The sequence below is a fragment of the Eretmochelys imbricata genome, chromosome 4 (genome assembly GCF_965152235.1).
Source record: "Eretmochelys imbricata isolate rEreImb1 chromosome 4, rEreImb1.hap1, whole genome shotgun sequence".
Classification (NCBI taxonomy): domain Eukaryota; kingdom Metazoa; phylum Chordata; order Testudines; family Cheloniidae; genus Eretmochelys; species Eretmochelys imbricata.
The window spans coordinates 48,102,566-48,122,041 of record NC_135575.1 but is presented as its reverse complement, the minus strand read 5'-3'; positions in this window follow the sequence as shown (position 1 = coordinate 48,122,041).

Here is a 19,476-nt window from a genome sequence, read left to right as displayed (position 1 = left end):
TTATACATGCTATAAATCACTGTACAAAGGTGTCTTTTTAATCTCTTCTCTCATGTAAATCTTTTTATGCCTCCAATCATTTTTCTTACCCTTCTCTGGACATTCTCTGATGTTATGGCACTATAATATTTTCTGTACTGTACACGATCCCCTTCTGAATTCTGCCTAATACCTTGTTTGTTTTCTTGACCACCACTAACCCACTAATCAGATATCTTCAACCATCCACAAGCACAACTCTGTCTTTTTCTTGAGTTACTACATGTATGATTATCAGTGTGCATGAGTAGTATACTCATCTGAGTGTGAATAGTTCAAGTTGCTCCTTCCAACATATGTTACTTTGCACTTTGTACTGAATTCCATCTCTCTTTGTTTTCCCCAATTGCCTAGCTTTGTTGTGTTCTTGTGAAGAGCCTCATACAATTCTTGACTTCACTATCCTAAATAACTGTGTCATTTACAAATTTTACTACCCCACTGTTCAAACTCCATCTACCAAATCAATAAAGTACATAACACTGATCCCAATGCAGATCTTTGGGGCATCCCATTTAACCTTTTAAAAGCACCCTACACTTGCTCAGAAAAATGGCTGCAACTCATGTTCTGTTTGTGGACTTACTATAAAAATAATTTTACTTCTAGTTTTAATTTAAAATAACATCCCATTCCTACTTAAACCTTTTCTGAAAAATATTCAGACTTACGAGTAATAATCTGAGATGGGCAGAGAAAGCTTCCTGAAGAAACCACCACTAGAACCTACCTTCATTAAAAAAAAATGTTTTGAAATTATTCCTCTACTACCACAACAACCTTCTCTAATATAATTCTCCTAAAGATGTAAGCACATTGTGCATCTCAGATCCATTGTAAATGGGCCAAATCCGCAGTCACTGAGCCAATGGATTTATGACAATTTACACCAGCTGAAGATCTGGCATCAAGACCATATCACTCACAATGGCAGAAAAGTCTTTTCCATCATGTTGACACTTGGGCAGAAATCTTTCACTATGACGGGAAACTACCTCATGTTGAGAGTCAGCAAAAGGACCGTGTCCCACTTAAGCCTCCAAAATAGGTCTTTAGTGGAACTTAAGTGATGCATGGGCTTTGTGTTGGCCCCTTTGCACTGGGTGAATTTACCCTGCAAATGGATGGGGAGGATCCCCTGGGAGAATAACATGAGGGGGAAAGGAGTCCAGGAGAGCTGGCTGTATTTTAAAGAATCCTTATTGAGGTTGCAGGAACAAACCATCCAAATGTGTAGAAAGAATAATAAATATGGCAGGCAACCAGCTTGGCTTAACAGTGAAATCCTTAAACACAAAAAAGAAGCTTACAAGAAGTGGAAGACTGAACAAATGACCAGAGAGAAGTATAAAAACATTGCTCAGGCATGCAGGAGTGAAATCAGGAAGGTCAAATCAAACTTGGAGTTGCACCTAACAAGGGATGTTAAAAGTAATAAGAAGGGTTTCTACAGGTATGTTAGCAACAAGAAGGTGGTCAGGGAAAGTGTGGGCCCCTTACTGAATGGGGGAGGCAACCTAGTGACAGAGGATGTGGAAAAAGATAATGTGTTCCATGCTTTTTTTGCCTCTGTCTTCACAAACAAGGTCAGTTCCCAGACTACTGCACTGGGCAGCACAGTATGGGGAAGAGCTGACTAGCCCTCTGTGGAGAAAGAAGTGGTTCAGGACTATTTAGAAAAGCTGGATAAGCACAAGTCCATGGGGCTGGATGCACTGCATCTGAGGGTACTAAAGGAGTTGATGAATATGTTGGTGAATGTAATGGCTATTGGCCATTATCTTTGAAAACTTATGGCGATCGAGCGAGGTCCCGGATGACTGGAAAAAGGCTAATGTAGTGCCCATCTTTTAAAAAGAGAAGGAGGAGGATCCGGGGAACTACAGGCCAGTCAGCCTCACCTCAGTCCCTGGAAAAATCATGGAGTAGGTCCTCAAGGAATCAATTTTGAAGCACTTTGAGGAAAGTGATCAGGAACAGTCAGCATGGATTCACAAAGAGTAAGTCATGCCTGACTAACCTAATTGCCTTCTATGATGAGATAACTGGCTCTGTGGATGAGGGAAAAGCAGTGGACGTGTTATTCCTTGACTTTAGCAAAGCTTTTGATACGGTCTCCCACAGTATTCTTGTCAGCAAGTTAAAGTAGTATGGGCTGGATGGATGCACTACAAGGTGGGTAGAAAGTTGGCTAGATTGTCGGGCTCAACGGGTAGTGATCAATGGCTCCATGTCTAGTTGGCAGCCGGTATCAAGCGGAGTGCCCCAAGGGTTGGTCCTGGGGCCAGTTTTGTTCAAAATCTTTATTAATGATCTGGAGGATGGCGTGGATTGCACCCTCAGCAAGTTTGCAGATGACACTAAACTGGGAGGAGTGGTAGATACCTTGAAGGTTAGGGATAGGATACCGAGGGACCTAGACAAATTAGAGGATTAAGCCAAAAGAAATCTGATGAGGTTCAAAAAGGACAAGCACAGAGTCCTGCATTTAGGACGGAAGAACCCCATGCACTGCTACAGGGACTGAGTGGCTAGGCAGCAGTTCTGCAGAAAAGGACCTAGGGGTTATGGTGGACGAGAAGCTGGATATGAGTCAACAGTGTGCCCTTGTTGCCAAGAAGGCTAACAGCATTTTGGGCTTTATAAGTAGGAGCATTGCCAGCAGATCGAGGGACGTGATCATTCCCCTCTATTCGGCATTGGTGAGGCCTCATCTGGAGTACTGTGTCCAGTTTTGGGCCCCACACTACAAGAAAGATGTGGAAAAATTGGAAAGAGTGCAAATTATTAGGGGGCTGGAGCATATGATTTATGAGGAGAGGCTGATGGAACTGGGATTATTTATTCTGCGGAAGAGAAGAATGAGGGGGGATTTGATAGCTGCTTTCAACTACCTGAAAGGGGATTCCAAAGAGGATGGATCTAGACTGTTCTCCGTGGTACCAGATGATAGACCAAGGAGTAATGGTCTCAAGTTGCAGTGGGGGGAGGTTTAGGTTGGATATTAGGAAAAACTTTTTCACTAGGAAGGTGGTGAAGCACTGGAATGGATTACCTAGGGAGGTGGTGGAATCTCTATCCTTAAAGGATTTAAGGTCAGGCTTGACAAAGCCCTGGCTGGGATGATTTATTTGGAGATTAGATCATGCTTTGATCAGGGGGTTGGACTAGATAACCTCCTGAGGTCTCTTCCAACCCTGATATTCTATGACTCTATCTGTATAGTATTTCCCTTGGTTTTTGAGGCACACCCTCATGGACTGTGAACCAAGAGTTCAACCATACACAAACGGCTTTAGGGCTTGTCTACATAGTGCATTAGTCTGCATCAGAGGAACATGAATTCTAGTCTGCAACCACATGTTGTGCACTAATTGGCATGCATTGACCCTGCTGGCATGCATTAAAAGATTCCTAGTGTGCATTAATGTAGTCCTGACAGCATTACATTCACACACATCAAGGAACTTTTAATGCATGCCGGCATGGTCCACACAGGCCAGTTAGTGCATGACATGCTAGTGCACATCAGAATTTACTCTGGTGTGGATTAATCCAGTGTATAGACATGCCTTGTTGTTTTCCCTGTTTAGAGCAGTGTGAATTCAGACCGTTTTTTTTTCCTAAGGTACAGTCAGATTCACTGCTGAAATCATTCAGAATTTTCATCTATAAATAGTTCCCCTTGAGAGTAATTTACTGTTTTTTCTACTTATTTTCTTTCATTCCTTTATGCAGAGCAACCAGTCAATATTTATTAAGCATATATTTTAATTAGATACCATACACTGAGCTGAAAGATGCATCACAAAAGGTTAACACTGCATGTTGGACTTTTCTATAGGCATTGAGCAGTAATTTTTCTATCTAAAAAAATTGTGGAAAGCATAGTAACATGAGTTTTTATTGATTTATTTCACTGTCATGATTACAAAAATAACTGAGCCACAAAAATGCATAGAGGCACAGTTGTGTTTATGATAGGTACAGAAGTATACTTGCTTTTTTAAATTCAGAAGGCTCCATTTAATTTCTCTTTTTTAATGGTATTCACTAGCTTTCCTCCGGGAATTTGAAATGTTTATGATTAGTTTGCATGTAACATTAATTTTAATACATCTATTTATAGAGTTGAATACAGGAGTTTGATTACTCAGTGAGGGGGGAAAAGACAATAACAGAAAATGTGGAAATGGTGGAAGTGCTTAATGCCTTGTTTCAATTTTCACCAAAAAGGTTAGTAGCAATCACATGTCTAACATAGTGAACGTCCATGAAAACAAAGTAGGATCTCAGGCTAAAATAAGGAAAGAACAAGTTAAAAATGACTTAGACAAGTTAGATGTCAAGTCACCAGGGCCTGATTAAATACATCCTAGAATACTCAAGGAGCTGACTGAGGAGATACCTGAGTTATTAGCGATTATCTTCAAAAACTCATGGCAGACAGGAGATTCCAGAGGACTGGAAGAGGACAAATATAGTGCCAATCTATAAAAATGGGAATAAGGATAACCCAAGGAATTACAGACCAGTCAGCTTAACTTCAGCACCCAGAAAGATAACGGCACAAATAATTAAGCAATCGATTTGCAAACACTTAGAAGATAATAAGGTAAGAAGTAACAGTCAACATGGATTTGTCAAGAACAAATCATGTCAAACCAACCCAATACCTTTCTTTGACAGGTAACAAGCCTTGTGGATAGCGAGGAAACAGTAGTATGGTATATCTTGACTTTAGTAAGGCTTTTGATACTGTCTCACATGACCTTCTCAAAAACAAACTAGACAAATGCAACCGAGACACAGTTACTATACTAAGGTGGGTACATAACTGGTTGGAAAACCATTCCCAGAGGGGAATCAGTGATTCACAGTCAAGCTGGAAGGACATATCGAGTGAGTTCCCGCAGAGATTGGTCCTGGATCTGGTTCTGTTTAATATCTTCATAAATGATTTGGATAATGGCATAGAGCAGTAGTTTTCAATCGTTTTTCATTTGCAGACCCCTAAAAATTTGTAATGGAGGTGCAGACTCCTTGGGAAATCTTAGACATAGACTGCAGACCACAGATTGAACATCACTGGCATATAGAGTACACTTATAAAGTTTGAGGATGATACCAAGTTGGGAGGGGTTGCAAGTGCTTTGGATGATAGAATTAAAATTCAAAATGATTGGGACAAACTGGAGAAATGGTCTGAAGTAAATAGGATGAAATTCAATAAGAAAAAAGGCAAAATACTCCACTTAGGAAGGATCAATTGCACACATACAACATGAGAAATGACTGCCTAGGAAGGAGTGCCACAGAAAGGAATCTGGGGTGTGTGTAGAGAATCATAAGCTAAATATGAGTCAACACTGTAACACTGTTGCAAAAAAAGAAAATATCATTCTGGGATGTATCAGCAGGATTGTTTTAAACAAGACATGATAAATAATTCTTCCACTCTACTGAAAAGATCTCAACTGAAGTATTGTGTCCAGTTCTGGACACCACATTTCAGGAAAGATGTGGACAAATAGGAGAAAGTCCAGAGGAGAACAACTAAAATAAATAAAGTTCTGGAAGACATGACCTATGAGGAAACACTGAAAAAATTGGGTTTGCTTAGTCTGGAGAAGAGAAAACCTGAAGGGGGTACATGATAACAGCTTTCAAGTATGTAAAATGTTGTTACAAGCAGGAGGGTGAAAAATTGTTCTCCTTAACAACTGAAGATAGGACAAGAAGAAATGGGCTTATATTATAGCAAGGAAGATTTAGGTTGGACATTAGCAAAAACTTCTGAAATATCAGGGTAGTTAAGCACTGGAACAAATTGCCTAGGGAGGTTGTGGAATCTCATTCACTGGAGATTTTTAAGAACAGGTTAGACAAGCATCTGTCAGGAATGGTCTAATTATTACTTAGTCCTGCCTCAGGCGCAGGGGACTGGACTAGATGATCTATTGAGGTCCCTTCCAGTCCTACACTTGTATGATTTAATGATTTTTATGGCAATGGGGACATATAAGCAGATAAAGTCAAATTCTCTTCTAAGTTATACCAGTGCAACTCCACTGACTTCAACGGACATGTACTGGTGTAACTGGGAACAACAGTTGGCCCATTGCTCCAAGAATAGTCTTGAAAATGTTCTGAAATATGAACAAGTATCTGAACTACTAATCCAATAGTAAAAGAAGTGAGATTAGAATAAAGGTCCAGATGTCAGGAAAATCCCACATTCTAACTGGACAGAAACAGTCATCTATTCTGAGACACTGGTCAAATCACATGATTTCCTAGAAACCTAAAGTAGTAAGCCATGCTGTAAACAAACTCCTATTTTTGAAATGATTTTTTTCCTGAAGAAACAAGATTGCAAAGAATTCACACTCGGAGAAAGCTGTGATAACACAAAGTACATCAGCACTCCATCACCATGGGATGCATCCATGTGGACATTATTGAGACAAACAAAGAAATGTCTGACAGGAGGAAGCTAAGTATGCAGATAGTAGATGACGACGGCAGAATGTAGTGGATACGCTACAGAAACTCGAGCACAGTACGGGCCAGAGTACTCACACAACAGATAACAAAATTGTGTATGATCCCAAGTAAGAGCAGGAACTTGAAATAAAGGAAAAAGAATAAAGACCCAGATCCTCAAATGTCTTTAGGCACCTAAGTCCCATTGAAATCAATGAGAGAGTTAGGCACCTAAATACTTTTGAGGATCTGAGCCAAAGACAATAGGGGGTTGGCTAAACAGGAGCCATAGCATTTAAGTAGGCTACAAAAGTAAATTATTATAGATATATTTAATACATTTCTTAATACACATCCAATTTTGCATTATACTTCTAGATGGTTATTCACACTTACAGATTTCTTCTTAAACAAACAGTATTTGTAGAAAAGATGCTGATATAAAATGCATATTTGAAATCAAGCCCTAAAACACATTTATATGATCATATTTCCAAATGATAACTGCAACACTGCTAGAAGCGATTCTGTAAGCATTGCAAGTATGCAGTAATAGAAGGCTGTATTTCAGATTTTTCTCACTATCATTCACTTGCTACAACAGTTCCTTGTAAACATAATTCCAATTAGATATTCATCTCCTATAGACTTCTGCAGTCAACATTCAGTATGGCTAGTCACAAGAAACATCAATATGCCCTATCCAATGTATTTTCTTAACTGGAAAGGCATGCATGAATCACATGCTGTTTATTTGTTGGCTTTATTGATTTAAATGCCTTCTTGCACTTTTACTTCTATATTCAGGAGAAGGAAGCCATTAGCAAAAACTCCATGACAAAGACGATATGAACTGCCCAAAGTGAACACACCATGAAGTGAACATTTTATACCTTTAAGGGCAACAGAAAATTAAAGGTTATAAGTATGTCAAGCTGTTTTGACCGATCTGTGCTTAATTAGTGGGTAACAAAGCTCCTTGAAGCTTCATGCATATGTATTTCCAGCACAGTCTCTGCACCCCACATACACTGTAATTTCATTAATACTTTCTTCAGCTAGAGTATGTAGGGTTCTTTAAAAACAACAACTACAACAAAAAACAACTTTTAATTTGATACAATATTTTCACATCAGGAGGGAGAAATAGATCAAAACTCCATGTTTTATATTACTTCACAATTTTAACACCTAACGTACTAATTTTAAACAATTAGAAATAGTAACAAAAAACGAATGAAATGCCTAAAGCCCTTTGAAAATGAGATTGAGGCTCCTGAATGGAGCAATGCCTATACCTTTAAATTTGTAAAATTTGTCAGACAGAGGGCCTAATCCTGCATTCTTTCTGGTCAATGGCAAAAATGTCACTGACTTATGAAATCAGGATAAGGCCCAGAATCAAAAAAGATCAAAATGAAAAAAGACTTGTAGTATTAAGTTATCTAGTCCAATATTGCCATTGTAGGGTGGGTGCTATTTAGGGCTAAGTGACATTAAGTAGTCCCATCGAAATCAAATTGTGCTAAGGTACCATTTAATGTAAGGTTTCAGAGTAACAGCCATGTTAGTCTGTATTCGCAAAAAGAAAAAGAGTACTTGTGGCACCTTAGAGACTAACCAATTTATTTGAGCATAAGCTTTCATGAGCTACATTGGTTGCATCCGATGAAGTGAGCTGTAGCTCACGAAAGCTTATGCTCAAATAAATTGGTTAGTCTCTAAGGTGCCACAAGTACTCCTTTTCTTTTTTTCATTTAATGTAAGGGTAACAGAATCTGGTCCTTTGTGTCTCATCCATTTCAGTTTTAATATATAATGTACTGCAACTTCTGTGCAATTTTATTATAGGAAGATAATACTTATAAATGTTATTGTAAATGAGTGTTTCTGGTTACAGGCTATTATCTGTAAAGACATCAAAATTTCCCAGTGTTTCTCTTTCAAATGTAAATATTTGTGATTTTTAACATCATAGTATTCAAAGCTAGACAAGCTACCCATTTATACTACTGTTTTTATTCAGAATGCTTTGAATAATATTTGCAGTCAACATGTTATGTTTGCTGGGAAAATTGTATTCTTCCCTCTTTCAGTTGCCATTGTCTCTCCAAAGCCTCTGTGGAGGCTTTACTATCATTATTAAATACAATGACATTGTTTAGAGTCTTCAGAACTTATTACAACCAATTACAGAAAAGTATGAAAGTGTTTCCGTTAAAAAACACACAAGGGTAGATTGTGCCTTTATAGTCACTGCTTTGTCAATGGGGCAGTACATTGCTGCCTTACCTCAGGAGGAATCCAAGTCACAATTTCATCCCTTCCAGACACTTATCAGTAATAGATTATACAGTGGTCCCCAACCTTTCTCTAGCATATTCCTATTCCCAGAAGACTGTGGTGGGCGCCAGACACCCCGCCGCCGAAATGCCGCCGAGAAACGGCAACACTTCTCGGTGGCATTTTGGAGGGCAGCTGTACCATGGCCGCGCTCGGCGGCGGCATTTCGGCTGCGCAGTGTCCTGTGGGCACACACAACTGCCTCAGCGGGCGCCTTTGCGCCCGCGGGCACCGCGTTGGGGACCCCTGGATTAATTCCTCCTCCTACTCAGCTCTCTGGTGCCAGCTGTATTGGCCAATGCATTATGGGGGCAGAGCCAAAGTGCTGCCCATTTCCCAGTCTACTCTACCAACCTAGGCTGGGGGGAAGTGACAGATGTGCAGCTCCTACTCTCTCCTCCATCTCCTCCTACTGCACCTGCAGCTGAGATGAATGGAGACCCTACAGGAGGATTTATTAGGGATCTTATACCCCTCTATGTCCAATAGTGTAGAGTTACAATCTGGCCCACAGTCACGATGGAAGCTAATATTAAATATGGCAGCAAGATCATACTGTTTGGGAAGTAAGAAACTGTGTATAACCTTTATTCTAGCTGATAGAAAATGATGCAGTATTCTATTATCTACACTGACAGATGATTTATTGGGATACTTTCTTTTCCTTCAATATGTTTTAAACCATTATTTTCCTCCCAATTGTACTGATTTTCTAACTTGCTCTATGTACAGGCCTGTATATGTCTGAACAGTCTTTTTTTTTTTTTAAGTAATAATTCTTAGCTCTAGAGATTATTAGTTTTGAATGCCATGTTACAATGGTTCATTTTCCCCAGTACATTGTTGTTTAGAAATATTTTTATAGCCAGTTTTCTTACAAAGTGTAAAGGATTGTTCCAAGCTCTAGAGTTTGATCTTCTGGCACAAGGTCATTACACATTAGGCAATCAACCTTGACATTGTCAGGTAGGAATGCTTCGTTCTTTTATTTACTATTTTGTTTCATTCCCACCTGACCTAGTTCATTTTACATCTGATCATTTCAAATGAGCTTCAGGTTGCTAACTAGTTGAATAATAATAATTCTAATTTAGTATTTATTCAGACTCAATTCAGTTATATGGAGAAACTGCGCTTACACATTAGTCAATAATTTCTGAAACAAGTTTGGGCTGGGATTTTCAAAAGTGACCTATCTGTTAGGCCACTCCAGTAAAATATTGATTCCAATCAGACCACAGACAGGCCAGTAATGAGCTTTTTTTGAAAATCCCACCCTTGATGTGTAAAGCAAGCTTTGCCCCTCACTTTCTGTCAGACCTTTCTAGGCATCCAAGCCCAGATTTTTAAAGGTATTTAGGTGTGAATCACTCAGTGTTGCAATGCCAAGCTGGTTCATTTTCAAAAGGGATTTAGACAGTCAACAGGATTTTGGCTCCTAAATGCCTAAAGCCCTTTGAAAATGAGATTGAGGCTCCTGAACGGAGCAATGCCTATATCTTTAAATATCTCGGCCTTCAAAAATCCTGACTTTTTTTTTAAGACATTTTTTCTCTCTGACTACATTAAACACAGTTCAGTTATTCTTAAAATTGAACAGCTTCATGCTCTTTGAGAGCTAAGATTTACATTCAGTAACAATAGATCTCTAGTAATTAATTTTTGCACAACAAAATTGAAAAAAGGGGTTCAATTTCTCTGTTTTACACAATGTTACAAATTTTAAAACAAGAAAAGCAATTAGAAAGTATAAAAGAGGATTCTGCAAGCAACTATTTTCCTCCAAAGATCATACATTATATAGCAAGTAGGGGGGCTATGAACAGGCTTTCTCGAGCCCGCCATAGCTTTAAAAAGTTCACATGGCAAACTGGTTGGAGTTTCCATCCATCTGGTTGTACCACTTCATAAGGCCTCTGCCAGCAGATCAGGAGCTTTGATTCTACACTGGGAAGTAATAAGAGAACCTAATCCCTAGGCTGAAATACCTGAAGGTGGACCCCTTTATTACAGGCTTCTCTCTGGGAGCTTTCTCCCTGGTGAACGAGCTTCAAGCTTCTCCCAAAGGTTAAGAATGTGCTGTATCACATAATCAGTTCAAGGTGACTGTTCTTCGAACATCTCCCGAATAAGGTTCAAAATCCCTCATGCTTGTCTCCTGTATAATAGCTCAAGTGGCAAGAGAACAGTGGAGGGTTGTGTCACCTCTCATATGGCAAACAGGAGGAGAGGGAGTAATTGGTCCCAGTGTCAGATATCCATAGTGATGAACCTTCTTAGCACATTCTTTAGGGTTCTGTTGAACCATTCCCCCAGCCCATCTGTATGGGGATGGTGGACTAACATTCAGAGGGTTTGTATTTTCAAAATCTCACAGAGTTGCTTCATTGTCTAGGACATGTAGTTTGTTCCCTGGTCCAGTATAATTTCCTGTGATACCCTAATGAGGGCAAAGATCATCATAAAGTGACTGCTTTGGCATTCATAGAGTGCAGAGTGTGGCCTCAGGATACTCAGGGGGCACAGTTCACAACTACCAAAATGTACTGGTAGACTATAGTGCTCTTTTTGAGGGCCCAGCTACGTCCATCCCAGTGCATTGGAATGATATGCTCACCAGCCGGAGGGGAATCAGGGAAGCCTTCTCCATTGGCCTGAGGCCTGTGAGCTGAGTCTGAATTTCTTCTGCCTTGTAATCTTTCTCAAGGTGATATTAGGTGGTTACCCTGAATTTCAAAATGGGGGAAGACTTCAGCTTCTTATGGTTCCACTATTTCGCCATTGACAACTGCCACTTGGGTATAGACCCGGCTCAGCTCTTCAATGAAGTTGGAGAATTTTATTAGGATCTCTGACTTGGCTAAAGGACAGGTCTTCAAGTCGGGATAGGACTGGGCATCACCCTGTTCTGCCATGTCCAGTGGCATGCTTGCAGCTTCACTAGTTCATGTGGAACTGAGGGTGGAGGTGCACAAAGGAAGCCCTGAGGCCCAGGAGAGGTCTCAAGAACTCCTTTAATAGAACCCCATCGGATAGGAAAACTGCCCACTGGTAGCAATCCGGCATTGCAAGTTTCCAAGGCATGATGGATACTCATTTCTCCAAGGTCAATGCAGCTTTCATTTTGGTATCCTTGGAGGGCTGGGGCGCACTCAGTACACAGATCCAGGAAAGGGACCTGTCACATCCGAAAATTCTGCAGCCACTGATCACCATCCAAATCTGCATTACAAACCAATCAGCCCTCCTTGCTCTGCCCCAGAAGTGGCAATCCACTGTGTGTAGCTACTCTGTGCATACCAGCAGCAAATTGGCACTTTTTTTCCACAGTGTCCATCTGCAATCCAGTTCTTGTACTTGAACATCTCTACATCTTTTCCATCGCACAGCCAGTTGTAGTAGTACTCATTCAAGTTCTGCAAATACAGAAGATATGTGCATCCTGAGTCAGCAACATTCATAAGAATTATGCTGAGCTGTGCAGAGTCCGTGCTTCTGCCAGAGAGATAGTGAAGACCAACAAGCAGCACATAGGAGTTTGGGAGCTTTAAACAATGGCATGAAAATTATGGGATGGAACAAGCATTTTGGGAAGGAGAAAGTGGCATGGTGGGATCTTAACCTCTAGCTCCCAGAAATCTCTGGGCAAAATGGCAGCATCCCACAGAGCACTACAAAAATGTCCTACAAGGCATTGAGCTGTACAACAGTGCAGGGCACACTAAAATACCTAAGTATGGTGCACCATGTTTTACACTGACACAACCACTTGCAGGGAGGACACACAGCACTTATATAAGTACCCAAGTATGCATGCACATGAATGACATACTACAGTCAGTGGCTATACATCAGTGTAACTTGCATCAACCAAACTTCGTAGTGTAGACATGGCCTCTTTTTGCTCAGAATGTGAACATGCAGAGCTTGATTCTCTGCTATTGTGTGTAGCCATTTACACCTGTGCAAAGTGGGTTTAAACTGCTACCAAATTAGAATGGTAGCATTTAAATCCATATTGCATTGGTTTAGGTGACTGCATAGGTACAGAGCAGTGGAGATGAAGGTTGTAACTTTTATATTTTCACATTTTGGGTGGGATTTTCAAAAGCTCCTAAATGACTTAGGATCATAAGTCCCACTGACTTTTGATGGGGCTTGGGCTAAGTCATTTAGGCACTTTTAAAAATCCCACTCTACAATAATATCCCAAAATTTACCTTAAAGTTTATGTATATTAAAAACTTTTTTTTCATACTAGCTGAATAAATACTAACATGGTTATGTCTACGAGAGGGAAAATATGAAGTAATTTTATTATCATCCATTTATTTAAGAATGGGGATTACTTAATACAATTAATAGATGAATACACTGTCTCTTCCTCCAGGCTTAATTTATGTTAGCTCCTTTGTGCTCTGATTTGTCTGCACTCCCTGTTCAATCTTGTCACTTCTCATCTCATCCCATAAAATCATTTGCACCCGCATCAAATTCCTCTCCAGTTTTCATTATCATTCTCTGATCCACCATACAGTCTCTCGCCAGTCCACCACTGGCCTACCTAAATACTGGAAAAATTCAATGTATATAAATGGCATAGAGGTGAAAGGGGCAGTAATGCCCCTGAAGAATAAATATAAAATTAGAGTTAAGTTTGGTTAAAGAAATATGCATTTTAAAGAAATGCTCCAACTAGCAAGTAAAAGAAAGGCTTTGAAAGTAATGAGTTCTAAGGCCAGAAGGAAATCAGTAGGGAGGATGTCTGCTTCAAAGAAAAGCTAATGAAAGAAGAGGAAGTTTCTAACAAGGCCTCTGACCTATAGTAGTGATTGCAGAAGGTTTTAAATAAGACAAACAGAATCTGTCTTTAAAAGAGCCAACATGGTCCTTTCCACCCCACACACCAGTGGAATTGAATAAATTAAGATCTATGTGAGCCTAAAGCGCAAATGAAAAACTGTTGGACAGCATGAAGGAAGGGAAGAGATAGGGAGGAAAAACCTTATGAATAAAGGAGGTTATAAATCTTATCTGGATTAAGACTGGAAATAAGGGTGAACTATCGCTGATTGGTTTTTAGCTGAAATCAGCAATTGGCAATGACATCACTTGTTAAAGGGTGTAAAAGTAGACTCTTAAGGGGGTCCTTGCTAATACCTGCCTGAATATGCTGGAGCCGACCAATATAGGTGTAAGCGCCCCTGGATTCTGTCCATTTGTAAGTATCTTGATCAAATAATTATAAATGTTTTGTTACTGTTTGGATGTAGTAAATTGCTTATTATTTAGGCTTTAAGACATTATTATAGCAATTGTATAAATATGATTTGGCCTTTGGATTTAATAAAGGAATTTATGGTTAAATTAGTGTCTTGATAATAGCCTGCATAAATAATCATTTCAACATCACCCCTGCTCCCTGCCTCTCCTGCATGGACCTCTGCTCTAGGCACAGGGGAAAGAGCAGGATGCATGAAGCCACTACTTCCCTTGAGGGAGAAGGGAGAAAGAAGGCACAGGAGCCAACCTCTGCCCCAATACACCAGCCAGCAGAGTTGAGCTGCTGTGAGAGGGAAGATGTTGCATCTGTAATGGACTTGTAGCAAATTATTTTCCTCTTGGCACAAAGAGGGAATTGTGACTCTGAGTCACAGTTCCTCCTTGGGCCTTTTCCGAGACTGGTCCACCTACACATTGCCCCTTACACATAGCAGTGCTTAAAAGGCACAATCTAAACCCAAAGGAGGTACTGACAGTTGATTTTAATAGGAGTCCCAGCTGTTCTCTACTATCTTTTCCTATCCAAGTGTTAAACCATAGGTGGTGGTCCTAATTACCATTAGCACTTCTACAACTATTTCTTGAGTGAATGGGCTAAAATCTTGGAAGGAGTGAATTGTGCTTCTGGTCCTCTGTTTGGCTTGTTCTTAGTGGATCCTAGTTGTGCCTTCTCTCTGTGAAATAAGATGGTAATTCCCCATGCTGGAGTAACGGATTCTGGGATAGAGCAAAAGCAACTGGGTTTACAAGACAGTTTATTGTTATCTTCACCTCTCCATGCCTGCCTGGGAACACTTTCTTCCACTTTCTGCAGAAAGGTTGAAGCTCATGTCACCAACCCCTTGTAGGCTGTGATCATAATTCAGCTCTATCTCAGAAAGGGACCAGTAAAGTGGCAGTGTTCTTCATGATGCTAACTTATCATAAAAGACAATGCAACAGTGTACATTGTTTAGCTATTGGGACATATGAGTTGGGGCTCTGGATGATCCGTGTAGTCAGCACTACTGTACTCTGCCTGTCCAAATAGTTGTCATAGAATTTAAGGCATTACACAACAACATTATAAATCACAGCCATCTCTAAATATGATATTTTCAGGAACCAAAAACAGCTCTAAAATAAACCAATGTTTCCTGAAGACAAGAACTCAAATGTAAGATATCATATTTTATCAAGAGCTGATCACATTTTTTTTGAACTTCTAAATTAGAAATTTTTCAACAAAAAAGGGACAATTCTTTTAGAAAAATTTTGGCATATTCCCCCTCATTTTCCCACCAGTTCCATTTTTAACTTAAGCAGTGCTGATATAACAATGCAGATATTATCAAAGCAATGGAAAGATTAAAATTGGTTTGGTGGCACAAGGACTGTTAAGCATGCGCCATTTTTCAGCTCTAGAAATGTGGTTCAAGAGTATTTAGACTTCAGTGGAATATTGTTTGGCAGTTGCAATGTAAACACAAAACCGACAAACAAGCAGTTGCACATGGGTTCCAAAATTAGTGTGAAACTTCTGAGATCTGGACACTTTCATATTATAGTCTAATGGAAGAGGGATGAAAAAAAACAAAGAGAAAGACTGATGATATTCAAAGTCCCTCTAGAAGATGCACATTATTTTGTTGCTGGGGAGAAACTGTTTATCAGTTTGGATACTCTTAAACACTGTAGACCTTTTGCAGTTAATGAGCCATTGTTATATTTATTTCAAAGATGCACAAAATGAAAGGTCACAGGGAGACTGCTTACCTAATAAATTTTCCATTAGCAGTTCCCCATTGTATCATTGTTTACATAAAATCATAGGAAAATTAAGAATGAGGAAGGGGCTTATACTGATCAAGTAATAGGCATTTATTTCTTCACCCTGCCAATCCCTCCACTGAAATAGACCACCAAGTAATGAGCAGTTGCTCATCTATGCATTTTTTGGCTCATCTATTTTTGTAATTGTCACAGTACAAGAAATCAATGTAGTATGCCTTTCACAAAAAAAGTTTAAATAGAGAGAGAGAGAGATGTGATTTGCCAAGGGATGGGTAGTTCAGGTGATTGCTAATGGTATATGACACATTTTGTCTCTTGGTTTCTATTTCAAATCCAGGTTAGTACCAATTAGAAGTTACTACCATCTGATGACTCTTCAGTGGCCTAAAGGTAAAGGGTTTGTTGGTGGTAGTTGACTTCTCTGTAGTCAGATGTCAAGATCACAAACATCATTAATGATAACAGGCACCCTTGCTGGCAGTCTCAGCAAAAAAAAGCCAATGACTCAGATCCTGCTGTTTAAGCATATGAGCAGTCCCACGGATTTCAGCGAGTAGTCCCATTCCATAGTGATCCCATTGAAATCAATGGGACTACTCACATGCTTAAAGCTAAGCATGTAACTTAAGTCATTTGCTTATTGGGGCCTGAATGGGCCTGGAAATAGAATGGTCATTTCATCCCTTGAGATCAGAAGTAAAGCATATAGGCAGGAAAATACAGGGAAACTAGCACTGATCCCTGTTTTTTCCATATCTGGTGTGTGTAAGTACTGAACTTCAATTGCCAGAAGATCACCAGGGAGACAAACTCAACATTTTGCATGAGCACTAAATTCAACAAGAAAAAATATGAGTTGCTTAAAGTCAAATAACAAATTATTGGCTGATGTGAAAATAGAACCCAGGAGTCTTGACTCCATGACTCTGCTTTAGCTGCAATTTGAGGTTTATCTAATTGATGATCAAAGCTAGTCTGGGTTTGAAAATAACTTTATTACCAGATATACGAATGGGTCCAAGAAAGAATTGCTTCATTTTGACATAAATGTACTTTTCAGAACTTTCTCACTGAGGCTGGGCAGCTTTGATTAAATTTATTTTTATATATATTAGTCACATTATGTACATTTTTCAGAGTAGCAGCCGTGTTAGTCTGTATTTGCAAAAAGAAAAGGAGTACTTGTGGCACTTTAGAGACTAACCAATTTGAGCATAAGCTTTCATGGGCTACAGCTCACTTCATTGGATGCAGTCAGTGGAAAAAATGCATCCGATGAAGTGAGCTGTAGCTCATGAAAGCTTATGCTCAAATAAATTTGTTAGTCTCTAAGGTGCCACAAGTACTCCTTTTCTTATTATGTACATTGAAAATCAGCACCTAAGAGATAGAATAGCTGTTTTTACAATATATTTTATAACACTGCTCCATATTGATCCTATACTTCGGCAAAGAAGAAGTAATTCAGTGGACCAGAATTGCTGCCACCTCAAAATATGAGAGGTATTAAAAAAACCTATAGGTATAGGAGGAGGGGTGGAAATGTACAAATATACTATGCAGCATTCAGAGATGGAAGAAAAAAATGCACAGTGAAACTTGGATAAAAAGCACTACTTCCAAAGGACAATCTTCTGTCTTAACTACTTCAAACTATCCCCACCGTTTCCAGTACTACCACACTGGTCCTTTATAAAGACCAACCTCTATTAGGCAACCGATTTTTATTGACTCCTTAGGTATTTAAGACATATTACGTGGTATTTTCTTTTTTGACTCAACAACTGATCCTTGATTCACTGCTTACCAATTTTTGGTCATCCTAAATTGATGATTATTAAGTTGTTAAACAACCCAGGATTATTTTGGTTATAGCACTAAAAACTATGATATTTTCTTCCCACCACCTGTAGAGAAGCATACATGCCAGTCACATAGGAGATCTAAAGATAGATGTCTATATCAAGTTAACATGCCACAGCTCTGCATGTAAAAAGGATAAACGAATTCAGAATGAGCTGGTGGGAACAGACATGATGTATCTGACTTTTATTTCAGTGTGTTGTATGGATATGTTGGTTCATTTTATACTGATTTAATAAATGCAACAGCCTAAAGCTTAAATTATTAAAATGGACATGCAGTTAAGAATGAACATATTAAAAGTAAAAGTCCTCCTCACATTTAACCATGTTAAAAAATAGAAAAATTGTAATGAGGCTTATGCTTAGGAGAGAGCATTGTGCAAGTTAATGTAAGTAATGAACCTTTCATGTGAAATGATGTAGTGTCACAACTCATTTGCATCCCACTTAAAGTGTAATTAAGTTTCCCTGACAGCATGGCTTATGGCTGAAAGAACAGACCTGGCTGTTGAATTAATCCAGAATCCCTCTAGTTAATAACACTCTGCAAAGAGAACTTTACACACTTTCATGTAAAGTTCCTAAACTCACATTTAAGGTGACATTATAAGGAATGCAAGAGAAGGCTTTAAAGATATTGGGCCAAATTCAGCTCTGGAGCTGATTTCACGAGGAGTTCTGCCTACTTAAGCCAGGATCATATTTGATCCAGCTTCTAGAAATGCACATAACTGTGCAATATACTTAACTACACTGTGTTTCCATTTTGTCTCATTGTAGGACTACTGGTATATGAACTCCAAAATCCACTTTACTAGAGTCTGAAATGTTCTAAAATCAGCAAATGATGTGGAATGCCTGTAGGCAGGAAAATAGACTGATTATCACCTGCTTCGTGGATTGCAGTATTTTATCAATGCCTGACAACTGGTTAAGATAGCACAGGACACCTTGTATGGTCGGTAATAGTCCAGTGAAAATTACCCTGAAAACCAACATTTGTAAAGGAAAAAGACCCTACAATCAACTCTAGTACTTCCAGGCATCTATAAAAATCTAAGTTCAAAACAGTAGTTATTAATAGACCACTTACAGCAATTCTGCTTATGTACTTTAAGCAATGATGATTAGTTTTGATGTTACTGAAACTAACAGCTTATCTTTTATTGACTAGATCACCTCTGACAACAGTGAAAGATTTCCATTCTGTAGTTTAATCTGATTTCTTTCAGTGGGGTAGAGTGGAATTCATCTTTTGTAGAAGCAGCAAAGTTTTCAGCCACTAGAACCTACAGATCTTTTGAGATCCATGTGGCTCCAGGGGAAAGGCTGGCTTGCCATGGATGTTTTCCAGCACCAAAGTGAAAAGCTCCATGGTGGCAAGTTATGGAGGTGTCTGGGGAGAAAGAACTCATGCATATGAGCTTCACTTCCTTTATTATGTTTTTGTTATTTGTATTACAGTAGCACCCAGAAGCCCTAGCCAGTGTCCCCTATCATGCAGGGCACTGTGCAAAACACATAATAAAAGGCAGCATCTGCCCTAAAATTTTACAGTCTAAATTCTGTACTTTCTTTTTTTGTAAGATTTCCTCTAAGAGTTGAGTGACTGTCCTGCCCCCTTATTTTGTTTTGGAACAAAAGTTCTCCTTATAATCCAAAAAAAGTAATCTGTATGGTATTGGAC